Raw genomic sequence first — 7,258 nt, 5'->3', positions numbered from 1 at the left:
CCCAATTTGGATGAACGTATAACTTCAAAATATACACTGACACCAGAGCATTTCCCAACTTGGACAAACATACGAGTTCAAAATATACATAAAGGAACATCATATATATGCCTGAGAATCTTCAATACAAAAGTATACCTCAAAAGACCTACACAAAGGAAACTTTAATAAACTTTGAAACAAGTGGATTGTCCACCTTGTGTAATATAAAATAAAATATATGTTATGTGAACACTCCCTTGACCCCAGAGAGTATTAACGGCATGGCTAGTCAATTATAAGAAGACGTTTCGATGCAATCTGTGTGTCCAAAAGCCTATTGCATCAATCGTAAGCTTCCAAGTTCCCATGGAGGGGAAACAGCTCTCGCAATTTTGCCTCCATTTCTTCAAAGGACGATGGATCGTTGTTGCCGTCTCCCTCTACATTATGTCCTGCAGTGGTGCCACTTATATCTTCGGCATCTACTCCGGCTCCATCAAACAAGCTCTCCTCTACGATCAGCACACCCTCGACACTCTCAGCTTCTTCAAGGACCTCGGCACCAACGTCGGTATCGTCTCCGGCTTGCTCAACGAAATCACCCCATCTTGGGCCGTGCTCGCTGTTGGAGCCGGCATGAATCTGTTCGGCTACCTCATGATCTGGCTCTCTGTAACCGGCAAAATCGCTCGCCCTCGCTTGTGGCAGATGTACGTCTATATGTGCGTGGCTGCCAACTCGCAGACGTTTTCCAACACTGGCGTGCTGGTGGTCGCCGTGAAGAACTTCCCTCAGAGTCGAGGTGCTGTTATCGGGCTGCTCAAGGGATCTGTAGGCCTCAGTGGTGCCATCTTCACGCAAATTTATCACGCTCTCTATAGCTAGGATCCGAGGGGCGTCATCTTGCTCGCTGGCTGGTTGCCTTCGCTGGTGTCCTTGTTGCTCATGTTTTTCGTTCGCCCCATGACACCAGAGATGGACGAAAAAGAAGGCAAACACTTCTTTTGGTTCCTTTACCTCGCCGCGCTGTTGGCAGGCTTTCTCATGGTAGTTATCATGGTGGAGAATTTGGTTCCGATATCGTCGCCCACCGTTTACAAGGCCGTGGGAGTCTTTACGGTTCTTCTGCTGGTGTCGAACTTGTGGATTCCAGTGCGGCCAGAGCTTGAGAAATTCAAGCAGATATCAGAAGCGCAGGAGGCCTCACCGAGCGGTCTAACCGAAGCGTCAGGAGCTGTGTTAGGGTCGAATGCCTCTCCCTCCCACGCATTGGAAGCTTCTGATTCCAAAGAGGTCTCTCAAAATGACGAGAGCAAGGGATCAGATCACAAATGGAACCAGCCCGAAAGTGATATAGCTCCAGCCGAAGCGGAGGGCTTTGAGGCATCACAGAACGATGCCAATTTAAAAAAATCATCTTCGAATGATCAGCCACCTTACACCCCGAGTTACCCTCCTCGCATAGCCTTGCCGCAACTATTATCTCAAGCTTCCACAAAAGCTTCTGTTGGGATCGAACCTACAGCCCAAATCAGCAAACAACCCTTCTTCTCTCGAGTCCATATCTACAGAAAAACTTTCTTTTCCAAGTGGCCAGAGCGAGGGGACGACTTCACCATCCCGCAAGCCCTGGTGAGTCTGGACATGTGGATTCTTTTCGCGGCAAGCACTTGTGGTTTGGGTGCAACGCTCACAGCCATCAACAACATGGGCCAAATCGGAGCCTCTCTTGGCTATTCCAGCATTAGCATTAGCACATTCGTATCCCTCATCAGCATCTGGAACTTCCTTGGTCGAGTGGTCTCTGGCTTCTCCTCTGAGTTTCTCCTTAAAAAATACCGCTTTCCAAGAACTCTCGTGCTCACTATAGTCCTCGCCTTAGCATGCGTAGGGCATCTCCTGATAGCGTTTCCGACGCCTGGATCCTTGTACATCGCATCAATTCTTCTTGGCTTTTGTTTCGGAGCACAGTGGCCCGTTCTCTTCGCGGTGATCTCTGAGCTGTTCGGCCTCAAGTATTACGCTACTTTGTGCAACCTGGGATCTGTGGCTAGTCCATTAGGCTCCTACTTTCTCAATGTAATGGTAGCCGGACATTTGTATGACAGAGAGGCAAGAATGCAGCAAGAACATCTGCTCTCAGGGTCTGGAAGTCGATTTAGCCTGAACGAAGCAGCGAGTGCGCCTGCCCCTATGAGTATAGCGAGCTCGGATTTGGTGTGCAACGGGCCGGAGTGCTTTCGATTGACGTTCCTGATAATGACGATTGTGAGCGTGTTTGGGAGCTTGGTCTCCGCAGTTCTGGTGGTGCGAACGAGGAAATTCTACAGTCAAGACATCTATGCCAAGTTCCGCGAACCTACAAAGGAGAAGGTGCAGGCTCAGGAATGCAAATCATGCCGAGGCGAACAAATTTTCAGAGGCTCAACAGAAGGATTTTAGAGATGGTTGAGCTGCCAAGCTACAAGAAGGTTTTTGAGGTTGATGTCTCTCCTATTCTGCCAAAAATTGAGCTCGTAAATTACTCAGTTGGGCGAACTAATTACTTGAGACGAGGCATGAGACGGTTTGAAAGTAGCGTAGTAGAAATACCCAAGTATGCTCTTATTCACGTCATATGATATGTTTGGCCCTATGCCAAAAATGTTTTTCTGCACCTAGAACCTGGATGAAATTATGAAAGTCCATAAAAATTTATACCCTTACGAGGATTTATAACTAAAATTTGTAAATCCTGGCCCTTAAAATTAAAGGCAACCTTCAACTCCAATCGCGATTTTTCAATTTCAACGGAGAATTTTACATGCTCAATCAGGTTTGGTGAGCACTCCTTGGGATTTTTATAATACGTTTTTGGCCTGCCAGGGTAGGTATGATTGTAACAATTGAAAATCACGCATGGCATTATTTTAATTAGCCTTTATTTGGTGTTAATGTGGTATTGGCGGGGGGTGAAATATCAACCCAAGTGTGCATGACAAGTGAGTCTCACTTTTGGAGAACGTCCAGTGTGGCGCAGTTGATTGTCGGTCTATTTTGGCTAACGATCACTTGGACTTTGCGTACGTGGAGTCACATTGCGGTATGTAGTCGTCCTTCATCCTGGCAATCTGTAGTTCTACATTGCATTGAGTCTTGCAGTTTTTGCATGCATCTTTGAGCTTGTGAATGGCTGGAATGGAGGGAGCTGTGAAGTCTATGGATATGGGGAGCGGAACGTTTGGGAGAGGAGATGACAATGGAAAGCGCTTGCCGATCCTGCTAGATATCCTCCACTTGACCTTGGAATAGCAGTGCTATTTGTTGAAGTCTCTCTTCCTAAGCTTGATTGCTACGAAGCAGGAGTGCTGGTCAAGTGCTCCGCCACATGCATGATCACTTCTTCTCTGCCACGCACTACAATAGATGTGCCAGTGGACTTGTTGGACGTGAAGCCTGGTTCTAAGAAGGGTGCTTCATTCAACAAGCTGGTTGGTGTGAAGAAGAAAAAATCATCGCTGAGGAGAGGCTTCGAGGGCTTTGAGGAGAGGCTTTGTTAGTTTCATGTTAGTAATAGATTCGAATGATCCCTGTGAGCGTGATTTTTACAGTTTGAAAGCTGCTTAAGGACGAGCATATAAAAGGCACGATGAAGTGTGCTATGAATGTCTATATTAGGTGTCTGAAGAAGAAACCGACTGCAACAATTTTTGCCACAAGTGTCATGTAGAGATCGAACGGGGGCTACAATTATAGAGGGATGAAGGATTCACTTTTCAAACATGCATATAACTCTGCCGTTCTTGCATTTTAATAAATGCTCCCTCCCTTCGTTGGATCAAGGATACCATCCCTTGTATCGTCGTTGTGCATATTTCCAATAGAAAATTAAATGAGGGAGTTTCTTTGTCATAAATTACGTTGCCTTAGTTAGCCCACTTCTGTTTCACGTTCTTCCACCCACCTTTTGAATTCTTGTCCTTTTGATAATATTTAAGTGCTATTTAAATCCCCCCTTCATTTGCAATCCAGTTCTTCTAATGGGACCCCACGAAAACCAACTATTATAAACATTTTAATCACTGTAACCGAATGTCGTCTGTCAAACTACCGCAATGAAGGGAAGCTTTCATGTTCATCGCTTGTTATACAAGAAGAAGGAGGATTGGAGCGACATGGGTTTTCGTCATCATAGCTTAACAATCCATTCTAAGAAAAAGTAGCTTCCCTAGCTCTCCTAATCTCTTCCGATTCTACTCCGCCGACCAAGCCAAACTCTTTGGGATGCTGGTAGTGTTCTTTCAGATCGGTTTCGAATCTCATTTTCGAATCCTATTTTCACACCTCTATTTCGGATCTCCCTTGTACATCTATGTTGATCAAGATCTAATTCTGTGTTCAATTCCTGATGATCAAACTGCTCTGGCTTTTTGTGCCATTCCAGATCTATTTTCCATATCTTTGTTTATATTTCCCAAATCGTTGATGAGCTTGGCAGGACAATGTTGGTCCTCTTCTTCCACGTCATTACCCAGCATCTCTATTATGCACCTAGTTTGTAGATATCTCTACAAAACGTCAATCTTGTTCGCGGATTCCTTGTCAAAGGGCTAGCTAATATTCTTCTTGGATTTTGGCATTTTGAAATAGGAAATTGCCATGTTGTGCCCCCCATTCTTAAAGTATAGTTGGTGCAATGCATTCTCCTGGTTGCCAACACATTGGTTTCAATGTGTTTCTCATATAACTTTCATCTGCAACTCCAAGGATGTATCAAAGCCATAAAAACAATCACACGAGAAACTAAGTCTTTCACCATAAAATTTGAAATCCATACTGAATGCCACACGCCCAACACTAATTCTAAGCACCACATGTTTCAACTCTCGCACTTGTCTCAAAGTATGAAACCTTTTCTTCATGATCACACCCGCAAGTTACAACTCTCGCACCCTTTGTCTTGGTCATAGTTGTAGGCACCGCAATCGTGAAGGAGCAGACTACCATGCACAACAATCTAGTATCACAAAATGCCCCTGCCAGCATCCATACACCATGCAAAGCCCTCGTTCACAACAACACAAAGCAACTATAGACGCGCTTGGTAGACGCGTAAAATAGCGGGCGCGTCTATAGGCGTTGCTCTAAAAGAGAAATTACGGGCGCGTCTATAGGCGCGGCTAAACGCTCGTCTATTTGCGCGTCAATCACCGCGTTTATTTGCGCGTTAGACCTGAGAAAATACGGGCCCGTTTAACATCCCGTCTATTAGCGCGTCTATTTGCACGTGTATTTGCGCGTGTATTTGGGCGTTTACACTGAGACTCAGACGCGCATTTAAACGCGGGGTTAGACACGATCCAGAGAATACAGAAAGTGAGATTTTGGTGTACATCATTGCTTTCCAAACATTGCCCATGATTACCAAAGCACATAATTTTTTGCAAGCCCACATATACAAGAATTAAGGGAAATGAGGAGAATGAGACAATATGTAAAATAGTTTTGCCAATATCAATTGTGGGGCTACGGTTCAATCTCATCCTCAATGAGATCAACCCTTGCCAAACTATCTACTTCAAAATCCAAACAAGTGTTTAGATCTACAAATACATTCAACCCACTACTACTTGTGCCACTCATGTGCTCATTGAAATCAAGATCTCCAATGGTAGGCTCGTTCTCACGGGTAATGCCGACCTCAATATCTATATCTCCTATCTCATGATCATCCTCCTCTCTTGTATCACGGTCATCATCACGTCCATGGGCATGATCATCCTCCATACGCTCCATATTAGTAAATGTACTATACATCACTTTGGAACGTGGCATAATAGGTATGACATGCCACGACCTATTATTATCCACCATTGGTTGATAGACAACCTAATTCAAACACAAATACAATCATGTTACTTTTCTTGCATCAAATATTTAAAAGCGAGTATTTTTATGTGTGTGCACAGTACCTGTTCACATTGTTGCGGTAGTATTAGTGTGTCCTTCCTACTTTGCCAAAACTTTGTGGAGTCAATAGTTACAAAGCCACTTGCATGGCATTTGATTGTTGCATTAGGGCCTCTTTCCACCACGTCCTTAAACCACTTTACATCCAAAACATACACAAAGAAGCGTCGAAAGTCAAGCATAATGATATCTTGGATTATGCCACAATAATCATCCATGACTCCATTGGCTCCCTCAAAGCTAGCAATGACGCCGCAATCTTGTGTGTTTCTCTTATCATCAATCCGTTGTGTTCGAAAATGCTTGCCCTCACACCATATAGCATTGAACATAGTGCACTACACCAAGAAAAAATCAATTAAATAAGCAATCTAAATTATAAAAACCTCCTAACTTATACATAACATTCTATATACCGACCTTGCTCATGCATCCCCTAGCATACTCCCATTCTTCCATTGTGATATGCATCCCCTCGTCTTTCTCTGCTTTCTCCATTTCATCAAGTAGCCAATCCACATGAATATCTTTTGGAAGTGCTCTTAGACGCTGAGGGTATGGCACACGAGATCCGTGGTGTGTACGAAAGAGGGCCCTTTCTTCTTGTCTTCTTGCCTTTGCATCCTCGTATCTTGTCACCCATCTTTTCATCACATCACTATTAAGCACGCAAAAGAGGTTGATACTATTACGCAACTCCGTGTCTATTACTTTGTTGCGTCCTCTTCCTTGAGGCACAATAGAGGTCATCCTTAGGTCTTCATCATCTCTCCATAGTCGTGGGAGAGAGCTATCCACATCAACAAGAAACTCAGAAATATATACAAGTGACTCTTGTACCAACCAACCCTCGGCCATGCTACCTTCGGGTCTTGCATTTTGTCTCACGAAGCCCTTCAAGGTCTTCATGAAGTGCTCGAGGAAGAACAACCATCGTGCATGTATAGTACCGCATATAGCAATCTCATCCACCAAATGCACTATGAGATGTAGTTGGCTTGTGAGAATAGAACGTGGAAATGTCTCCTCCACTAAACAAACCGCCTCCACTGACATAACTCGAGCATTCTCAAGCGTGGTGGGATCTATTTCCTTTGAGCTCACATACCTCACAAGCTCGCCCATCTTGTAAATACAATCTTTCACGTCCTTTGATGCACTACGTGAAATGCTAGTAGGTAGTATGAACTGAACCCGCGAGGAGGTGGTTGATTAGTTGCTTATAGCTATTCACTCACAAATTTGAAAGGAAAAAGATATTATGCACATAAAATACTTACTTGGAGCATCTTGTGCCAATCATGAGATTTCAAGCCATATAATTGCT

The 7,258-nt window shown here is 44.2% G+C and overlaps 1 pseudogene; it reads left to right on the top strand.

Moving 5' to 3' along the window:
• Positions 1–348: 348 nt before the first annotated feature.
• LOC147886404 (protein NUCLEAR FUSION DEFECTIVE 4-like) lies at positions 349–2,424 on the top strand (annotated as a pseudogene).
• Positions 2,425–7,258: the final 4,834 nt, after the last annotated feature.

This window comes from Dipteris shenzhenensis, chromosome 24 (genome assembly GCF_047967505.1).
Source record: "Dipteris shenzhenensis isolate YYH24624 ecotype China chromosome 24, Dip_SZ_1.0, whole genome shotgun sequence".
Classification (NCBI taxonomy): Eukaryota; Viridiplantae; Streptophyta; class Polypodiopsida; order Gleicheniales; family Dipteridaceae; genus Dipteris; species Dipteris shenzhenensis.
Note: the sequence above shows the minus strand (reverse complement) of the source record. Positions and strands in the feature narration are given on the sequence as shown.